The sequence below is a fragment of the Lissotriton vulgaris genome, chromosome 4_1 (assembly GCF_964263255.1).
Source record: "Lissotriton vulgaris chromosome 4_1, aLisVul1.2, whole genome shotgun sequence".
In the NCBI taxonomy this organism is placed as follows: domain Eukaryota; kingdom Metazoa; phylum Chordata; class Amphibia; order Caudata; family Salamandridae; genus Lissotriton; species Lissotriton vulgaris.
The window spans coordinates 1,677,008,247-1,677,016,864 of record NC_141691.1 but is presented as its reverse complement, the minus strand read 5'-3'; positions in this window follow the sequence as shown (position 1 = coordinate 1,677,016,864).

Here is an 8,618-nt window from a genome sequence, read left to right as displayed (position 1 = left end):
GTCCAGTTTAGAATATTTCTGGGCTGGATTTGAGAAATAAGTAACTCCAGAACTTTGGGGCTCCTTAGTCCCCCAGATATCCACTAATCTGAGTGAGTCCATAAGTGCGTATATGGCCCTAAACACCCTAGGTTTACACCCGGCATACTGCCCCTTATTAACCCAGTCTGCAGAGATATTAAAATCGCCACATACTAAAAGCGGTGCAGGCCATCCAGCTAGTTCAATTTCCAAATGGTTAAAGATCTCAGGGTCATCGCTGTTCGAGCCATACACTGCACACAAAGTAAAGCCCATCTCTGCTTCTGCTATAGCCCATCTACCACAGCTATCCACCTTTGTCCTTTTCACACCTCCCAAGGCTTTCCTGATCAATATAGCAACACCCCTAATTGTAGAGGATTGTGATGAGCAGGCGGCCAAGTCGTACCCATTGATAGCCATCAGGTTCCGCTTTGACCAAGGAATATGGGTCTCCTGGAGGCATAGCACATCAATCTTATTAAATTTAACAAAATATGCCAATTTCTGTCTCTTCTGCCAATCATTTAGTCCACCCACATTCATTGTACAAATTCTAATGTCAGCCATCCTTGCTTTTAATTTGATCCTCCAATTGACCATATATCTTAAGCCTTCCAAGGTTCCTAAGATACCCTTTATAACCAGATAATACAACCACAAATACAATACCATTGATGCAACTTTTTCTCCCATTTTCTTTTTTCTCCCTGCCACACCCTCCCAGTTCCCTCCCAATCCCAACCCCCACCCAACCCCTCTGCAACCCAACCCACCCTGCACCCCCCCCCCACTCAGCAAGGCGCACAGAACTAGCCTGTGCATGTGATGAAAGTGCAGTGTTTGCGGTGAGGACAGCAATATACTTCTCTTAAATCTAAACTGTGCCCAAAAGATATACAAATCGTGAAAAAGCTACAAACAGAAGCAGGGCATGTGAATCAGCTTATCCTTCAGCTAGAGGCACCCGCTATTACCGTTATAATATCCCCCGTGTAAAGCCTATTTGCCCAAACTGTCCAGATACTCCTTGGCCTTGATTTCAGAAGAGAAATACAGTGTTTTCCCCTCATTGATAACTTTTAACTGCGCTGGGTTAATTAAGTAGGCTTGGAGTTTCCTGTCCTGGAAGGGTTTGATCAACCCCCTGAGGCGCCAGCGCCTTTCCACCGTCACGTAGCAAAAATCAGGGTGGACAAAGAACGAAACCCCATCACAGCTGTTCCTGGCATCAGGTCTTGCCCTCTCTGCGATTGCCTGCCGTAGGATAAAATTGCCAAGGAAAATCAGCACCGCCCTGGGTTTATCCCCTTCTTTGGCGTTCCGACGGACTTTAAACGGGGTACGATGGACTCTTTGTAGTTCATTTGGCCAGTCCCAACCGGACAGCTCGGGAAAGGCTTGCTGAAAAAGTTTAATGACGTAGGACCTGATGTCGGACCCCTCAATCCCCTCCGGAATTCCCAGGACTCTTAGGTTGTTCCTTCGGAGTCTATTCTCCATCTCCTCCAGCTTCCATTGTATGTCTGAAACCTGGGAGTACTGTGAGTCCACCTTCTCCACTGCCTTTGCCACCTCGGCTTCTGTAGCCACCACCCTCTCCTCCAAATTTGACACTCTATCCCCCGTGGTGGCACAAGCTCTAGAGAGTTTCCGAACCACTCCCTGCATTTTTCTCATAGCGGCCTGGGATTTCTGACTGTCTTGACGCGTTTCCTCTCTGTGTGCTAAGATCTCTTGATGGATTGTCTCCAACAGAGACAATTGTGTCTGTCCCAGCAGAGGGCTACCTTGCAGTGGTAAAGTCGAGGAGTGGTCCCAGGTTAGTTCTTGTCGTAGATCCCCTGCGGCATTTTGGAGTTTCAAGGCTGTAGCCGGCTGATCGTTCTCGGGGTCACTTTCTGATTCCACAAAAGAGCTACGTTCATCCTCATCTTCAGACCACTCTGCTCCACCATCCGAGACAGAATAGAAGGCTTCACTTGGAGCGCTCTCTTTCTCAAAACTAGTGCCAGTCGCCCCATCAATAGCTTCATCCAGTGCTGCTTCTGGGGGTATTATTATGCCAGGGGGTCTGCCACTGAGCCCCACACCAGCACTTTGCGCCGAGGGATGGTGGTCCCCAGCTGGCTGCCCCTTCCCAGGAGGGCTTGTAAGGGATTCCTGGCTCAAACTTGCTGCCGCCGGACCATTTTCCAAACTTGCGGCCACATTTAGCATCTCACTGGAAACAATGTCCCCTTCCAGTTCTTTAGGAGTTTTCTCCTTGCCTGCTTTTGTGAATAAGTCCACAATTGTAGCAGCCTGCCGAGTCTTAGGTGTCTTAGGAACACCTTGCTGCCTTTTCTTTTGCTGGGACTGGGGCTGGAGCTGACTATCCTCGCAAATGTCATTGGGGCGGTGCTCTCATTTTCCCCCTTTACTGCTCCCTTTTTCTTGATATTTGCTTTGGAACCCTGGTTCTGTTTAGGTGCCATACCTCTAACCAGTAGCCGTCTCTGCAGCCGCCCAGAACGCGTGTATGCACGTCCAACGCCGTCAGCCGCCGACAGCCACTTCTGCTGGATCCCAGAGCAGCTGTGTACACAAACTCCCGCAGTTTCTGCTCTCGTTACTCCTCTGCTCCGCGAACTCCGCCGGCTCCGCATCAGGCTCCGCCCTCCTGTTGCTGAGAAGCCTCCTCGACCAGCAACGAGCCTCTCCAGCGTCCACACCGCTCCCCGCAGAAGTACCCTAAACGAGATGGATACGGTAAAAGCCGACAGCATTACCGCGGTCGGTTTCCTTTTTCCGCTACTTGCCGCTCCCTGCCGCACCTTGCTTCTGCTCAGACGGACACCGGGCAAAAGACATACAGCACCCTCACCGCAACTCTGCACCGGCCACTAAGTGGCCGCCATCTTGCCCCGGAAAGGTGAGCTTCTTGAAGTAGTACCAATGATACTGCAACACCAGCCCCCTTTTGATTTTGTCCCCTAAACCGCGCACATTCCAGGTGAGCAGGGTCAGGGGGGGGGGGTACCGGAGCCATAATCGGGGCACTATCATATGTTATCACATCAGCCAAGACCCCCTCCGCCATCATAGTTAAAATATCCTTGAAAGCTCAGCAGCATTGGAACCCCCGCAAACACTTGTGTCCTTGAAGTACAGTCCAAAACTAAAGCACAAAACAAAGTGCAACCAACCCATCCCCCCTCAAACAATGCAATCTGAATTTGTACATAATCATTACAGTCACTTTCACCATTATCACTTCACCTTCTTACCCTTGAAACATCCCCTTTACTTCCCTCCACCCCCCTCCCTGCTTCCCTGCCCGTGGACTGTAAACTGCCCACCCCCCAACCCGGCAGAGTGCCTGTGAGTCCTCCACCCGTACTAATTGCGTAGAGGCAAATCGTTCCCTCCCCCCCGTCAGCATAATTATCAAATGAAAGGTTATAACACTGCAGCCCGCAATCAAGAATATTTGCCTATGAAGAATCGCCATAACATGTCTATGTAAATACAGTTCACCACATTATACATCTTATTATCTATTCCCAGCATCACCCCTCATAAACAGCCCGCCCCCCCAATACTTGCAAGTGGTCATCAAGGCAGTCCTCCTATAGGTTTCCTGTGCCTCTCACTCCTGTTCCGAGAGGCCTCGTGCCCCCAGATCATCACCCATCGCTGTTGACTCTGGGTCATCTCCAGGTCCTCGCTCCGGTGCGCCGCGGCGTCAACCTGGTTTGCCTGTGACTTTAGTCCATCCATCCAGCCAGTCCCAGGTCGCCTCAGGTGAGTCGAAGAACCAGGATTTACCGTCCCTTTCTACTCTTATTTTCGCTGGAAAAAGCATTGCGTACTTGATGTCTCTGCCTCGCAGTTCTTGTTTCACTGCCTGGAAGCTGCGTCGTTGCGCCTGGACCCAAGCCGTGAAATCCGGGAAGATGGAGACCTCCTAGTGGTCAATCTTTAGTGGGAGGCCCGCTCTGGCAGTTTGTAGAATATTGTCACGGTCCCGAAAGTTAAAGACTCTGGCAATAATATGTCTGGGAGGGGCCCCGACTTTAGGCCTCCCGCCCGGCACTCTATGGGCTCGTTCTATGGAGAAATATGCAGATAGTGACTTGGGCTTCAAATGCTTCGTGATTAGCTCCTCCACATAAAGGTCAACCGCCGGCCCCTCCGTTTTTTCCGGAACCCCAAGGATCCGGACATTATTGCGACGGGCCCTCCCTTCATAATCATCGAGCTGCTGTGCCATACGAGCCTGTTGTTTTTCCATGTCCGACATTTGGCGTTGGAGCTCGGAAGTATCATCCTGGAGTGCCGCCGTCACCATCTTGAGTTTGCGCACTTTTTCATTTGTCTGCTTAAAATCGGCACGTAGTAACGAAACTTCTGTTGTTACCGAGTCCATAGATGTGCACATATCCCGGATGGCTGCCAAGACATCATGGAGTGTGGGCTCCTTCGGCTGTGGAGATGACCCTTTCGCGCCATCTTTGTCCGGTCTCGTCGAATCCACTTTGTCCCCACCCTGCTGCCACGCATACTTAGACAGCCTTGCCTGGACAATATTCTTGGAGCTCCTGTTTCCTGACGCCATTGTCACCCCCCAGCGAAAGGCCAGCCGATTAGACACGGCAAGGAAGATGTGTCAGCGCGCTGCCACCGGCATCCAGGACCGCAGTAATCTATATATGTTGCATCTCACGTCTGACAGATCACCGATGGGCACACCCCTCACCCTTTTATTATTATTATTATATTTCTTATATAGCGCCAGAATTGACCCCCGAAGGGGTATCCCCACGCTTGCCTTGGGAACCCGTCCTGGTTTTTCCCTGTGAGATAGCACCTACAGGGCATCCCCAAGGTGAAAGCCAGGCATCCCGCCGCGGGGGGGCCGTTGTGGATATTAAGCAAGCTTAATGCCCAGAGTTGCAGAGTGTGAACCCATGATTAGGTCAGGCACCGAAGCGAGAATTATCGAGTCCGTGGACATTTGAGCTCAACACCCTGCCGCGTCGGGAATTGAACCCTGGCCCCGGGTCTGACCTCTGCCTCAGGGTCTGCCTGCTCTAACCAGTGAGCCACACTTCTCCCTTGGATCCTTAAATGGCTGGACGCAGCCTCCAGTACTTCACAGTCTGCTATGGAGGGGGGGAGGGGTCAAACAATCTGCAGCCAAGCAGTTCAGCCGGGGCCGCCTTGAGCAAGGCGGGGAAGGAGAGGGTGACACAAGGGTCCCGGCCGGCATCCAGTGGGCCCCAGTAGCCTCCCGGCGTCGCAGTCTGTCCCAGGCACTGCCAAGGCGTCGTCACCCCAAGCGCTGTCCAGGTCCGGACGGAGCTCTCCCAGAGGCCACCAGGAGGTCCCGGTCCACGCAGGCACCGCCGTGTGATATGTGGGCTGCGGCGGGTCAGCGCGGACCGCGCCACCTCTCACCCCCGCCGCAGCTGCGCCGCGCCGTCGTCACTTTGCCGGATTGCAGGTAGGCCCCAAGCCGGGGCCTAGAGTTACTCCCCGATCCGGGGACGACTCTACCGCAGCAACCGGCAGCGGCGATCAGGTCGCTACCTCTCCAATTTGTTCACGTAGCCCCCACAGCGCCCACCGGGGCCAAGCCCCCCTCCACAACTCACTTGATGGAGGGGGAGGAGTCGTCAGGAGGCCGCCAAAGGGCAAGGGAGATCGCTCTCTGTTCAGCGCATTGGGGCCGCCATCTTGCTTTGTCTGGGCGCCTCCTCGGCCGAGCGCCTGAATGTCTATGAAACGGCGAGCCGCCCGCCGGAGAGCCACATCACAGCCACCACGGGGGTGCCAGCTATCCCGTTGGGCAACGCGGGAGGGCCGTTGTCCGGGTTAGCAGGCTGCAAGGCAATTTAGTGCTGTAGTTCGGGAAGAGCCCGTTTAAGCAGCAGCCATTCCTCACGGCCGCTTAGCCACGCCCCTCCTACTTTCTTTTTTTAATGTTTTTATGTGAATCAGTTCAACTAAGTCACAAGATGTCTGCCAACACTTTCTGGTTTGAAGTGCTTGCAACCAAATCAGATCTTTGACTAGATCTGGGGGGGTCATGGACATACTGCATCCCTAAATATACAACTGGGCATTTCTTCACATTTTTCTGCAACTACTGAACAGATTTATACCAAATCACAAAAAGACGCTTCCTTGGACCCACATCTAGCTTCCTGCTAAATCTGCTAGGTCTGTATCCCAGGCGGTTTTAAGTCTATCCATAGGGTCAGGCATATTATTAACTAGCTTACGGTAAACCAGTGAGGTCGCCTTGTTAAGCATGTGTTCCGTAAGCAGTCTAACCTCTAGGGGAGTAGATTCAGGTAGTTTTCCCTCTGCCAGGAGTACTGACCGCAGGGCATGAGTGATTTGCAAGTAACGGAAACGTTCCGTCTCCGCCAAGGTGTACTGTGCCGCTAGTTGATCAAAAGTAAGGACTTTGCCCCGTCTATAAATGTATCCTATTGTTGAAATTCCTATGCGGTCCCAGGCCTCAAATCCCTTACTGTTACAAAGAAGGCCGAGGCGGCGCGACGCCCAAAATGGTGTCATCTGCGTGATCGTATTCTGACATTTGAGACGTACTGATGCCATGTTCCAGAGCTTCACCGTGTGGGCTGTCGGGCCTATCAGGGTTGCTACACCCCGGGGATCATAGAGAGCGGTCATCACTCCTCCAACCCCTAGGTCATAATCCTCCGCTTCGAACGCGGGCTTTGTCTGCGGGGCGTGGAGCCAGTGATTTACGATCTTAAGTTGTGATGCCCAATAGTATAACTGGACATCCGGAAGCGCGATGCCTCCATCAAACCCTCCCCTTACCAACTTTAGTCGGGAAATGCGTGGAGGTTTGTCCCCCCAGAGTAGGCCCGCGACTAATGCATTTATGGACTGAAAGTATTTTGGAGGCACCAGAAATGGGGTATTTTCTAGGATGTACAGAAGTCGCGGTAGCGTCATCATTTTAAATAGAGCGGCTTTTCCTAATAGGGTCATCGGTAGGGTGTGCCAATGCGTCACATCCGTGCGGAGTTGCTCCAATGGTGGCAGCAAGTTATGGCGAAAGAAAATCTCCTGGTTCGGCGTCACCCACACCCCCAAGTACTTGAAGGTTTCGCCGGTAACCCTCAAGGGGCAGTCGTTCGGGAGGACTGGTGGGGGACCCTTGAGGACAAATAATACCGACTTGGCCCAATTGATGGGATATCCAGAAGCCCTCCCAAAAATCTCACAGATGTCAAGGAGGACAATGAGAGAACGCCTGGGGCGAGTCAAATAAAGAAGGATATCGTCAGCATATAACGATATGCTGTGCTCCCAATATTCAGTCCGGTTGAGACCCGTTATCACGGGGTCCCATCTTATCCATGCTGCCAACGGCTCCAGAATTAACGCAAAAAGCAGAGGCAACAGGGGGCATCCCTGACACGTACCACGACCCAGCCGGAAATCCCTGGAAATATGGCCATTGGCCACAACATGTGCCAGTGGATTCGTATATAAAAGTTTGATCCATGCGCAAAACTTCGGCCGGAAGCCAAGATGTCGCAGCACCGCAAATAGATACGGCCACTCGACCATGTCAAAGGCCATTCGTGCGTCCAGGGATAAGATCACAGCCGGTTCTGATAGGACTGGGATCTGTGCCGTAACCGCATGAACTCTTCGTAGATTTAAAGCAGTGCTCCTGTTTGGCATGAATCCGGATTAATCCGGATGCACCAGAGTCTCCAAATGCGGGGTTAGGCGCACAGCGATCATTTTGGCGAGTATTTTGGCTTCCGCATTCAATAGCGAAATAGGTCGATATGACGTACAGTCGTCTGGGGGCTTACCGGGTTTTGGTATGGCTATTATCTTTGCGGTCCGTTGATCTCTAGGTAATTCCCCAATGGCCAAGCTATCGTTAAACATGTGCAATAAATGCGGAGCTACATGATCTGACTAATATCAAAAATGGAGGGAAGAGGATAGAAAGTCCATTTGTTTCCCCTACACAAGTTACTAATAATCAAAAGAGAATGGACACTAGTTTCTACAAAACCATTAGTTTTTTATCGAAAACCCTCATAGACTTCCTGGAATTATCGTTGCGGTATATCTTTTTTCCGCCCCATCAGGAGTCCTGGCATAGTCATTGGGTCAACGATTAACGTGCAGGATGCCTGCCTCACCCGAGGCTACTTCTGGTGCATGTAGAAGTGTCCAGAAATCAAAAAAAGGGGGAAAACTAAGCTAAAACATAATGTCTAGTCAAAAGGAAAATTTTAATATAAAAGAACGACTAGTCACTATCATTAAGAACCATGGCGATATACACATAAAAGGTGTGAGTGTTATTTTTATGTATGTTTGTTTTTTGTTATTGTCCTGACGAAAGCTCCCCAAACCCCTGTGGGGCCTATGAGCTGAAACATGTCGACACTTTTCTAAAATGATATGGTAGCCCAATAACTCAACTACCTATATATCGCAATGGTTCTTAATGATAGTGACTAGTCGTTCTTTTATATTAAAATTTTCCTTTTGACTAGACATTATTTTTTAGCTTAGTTTTCCCCCTTTTTTTGATTTCTGGA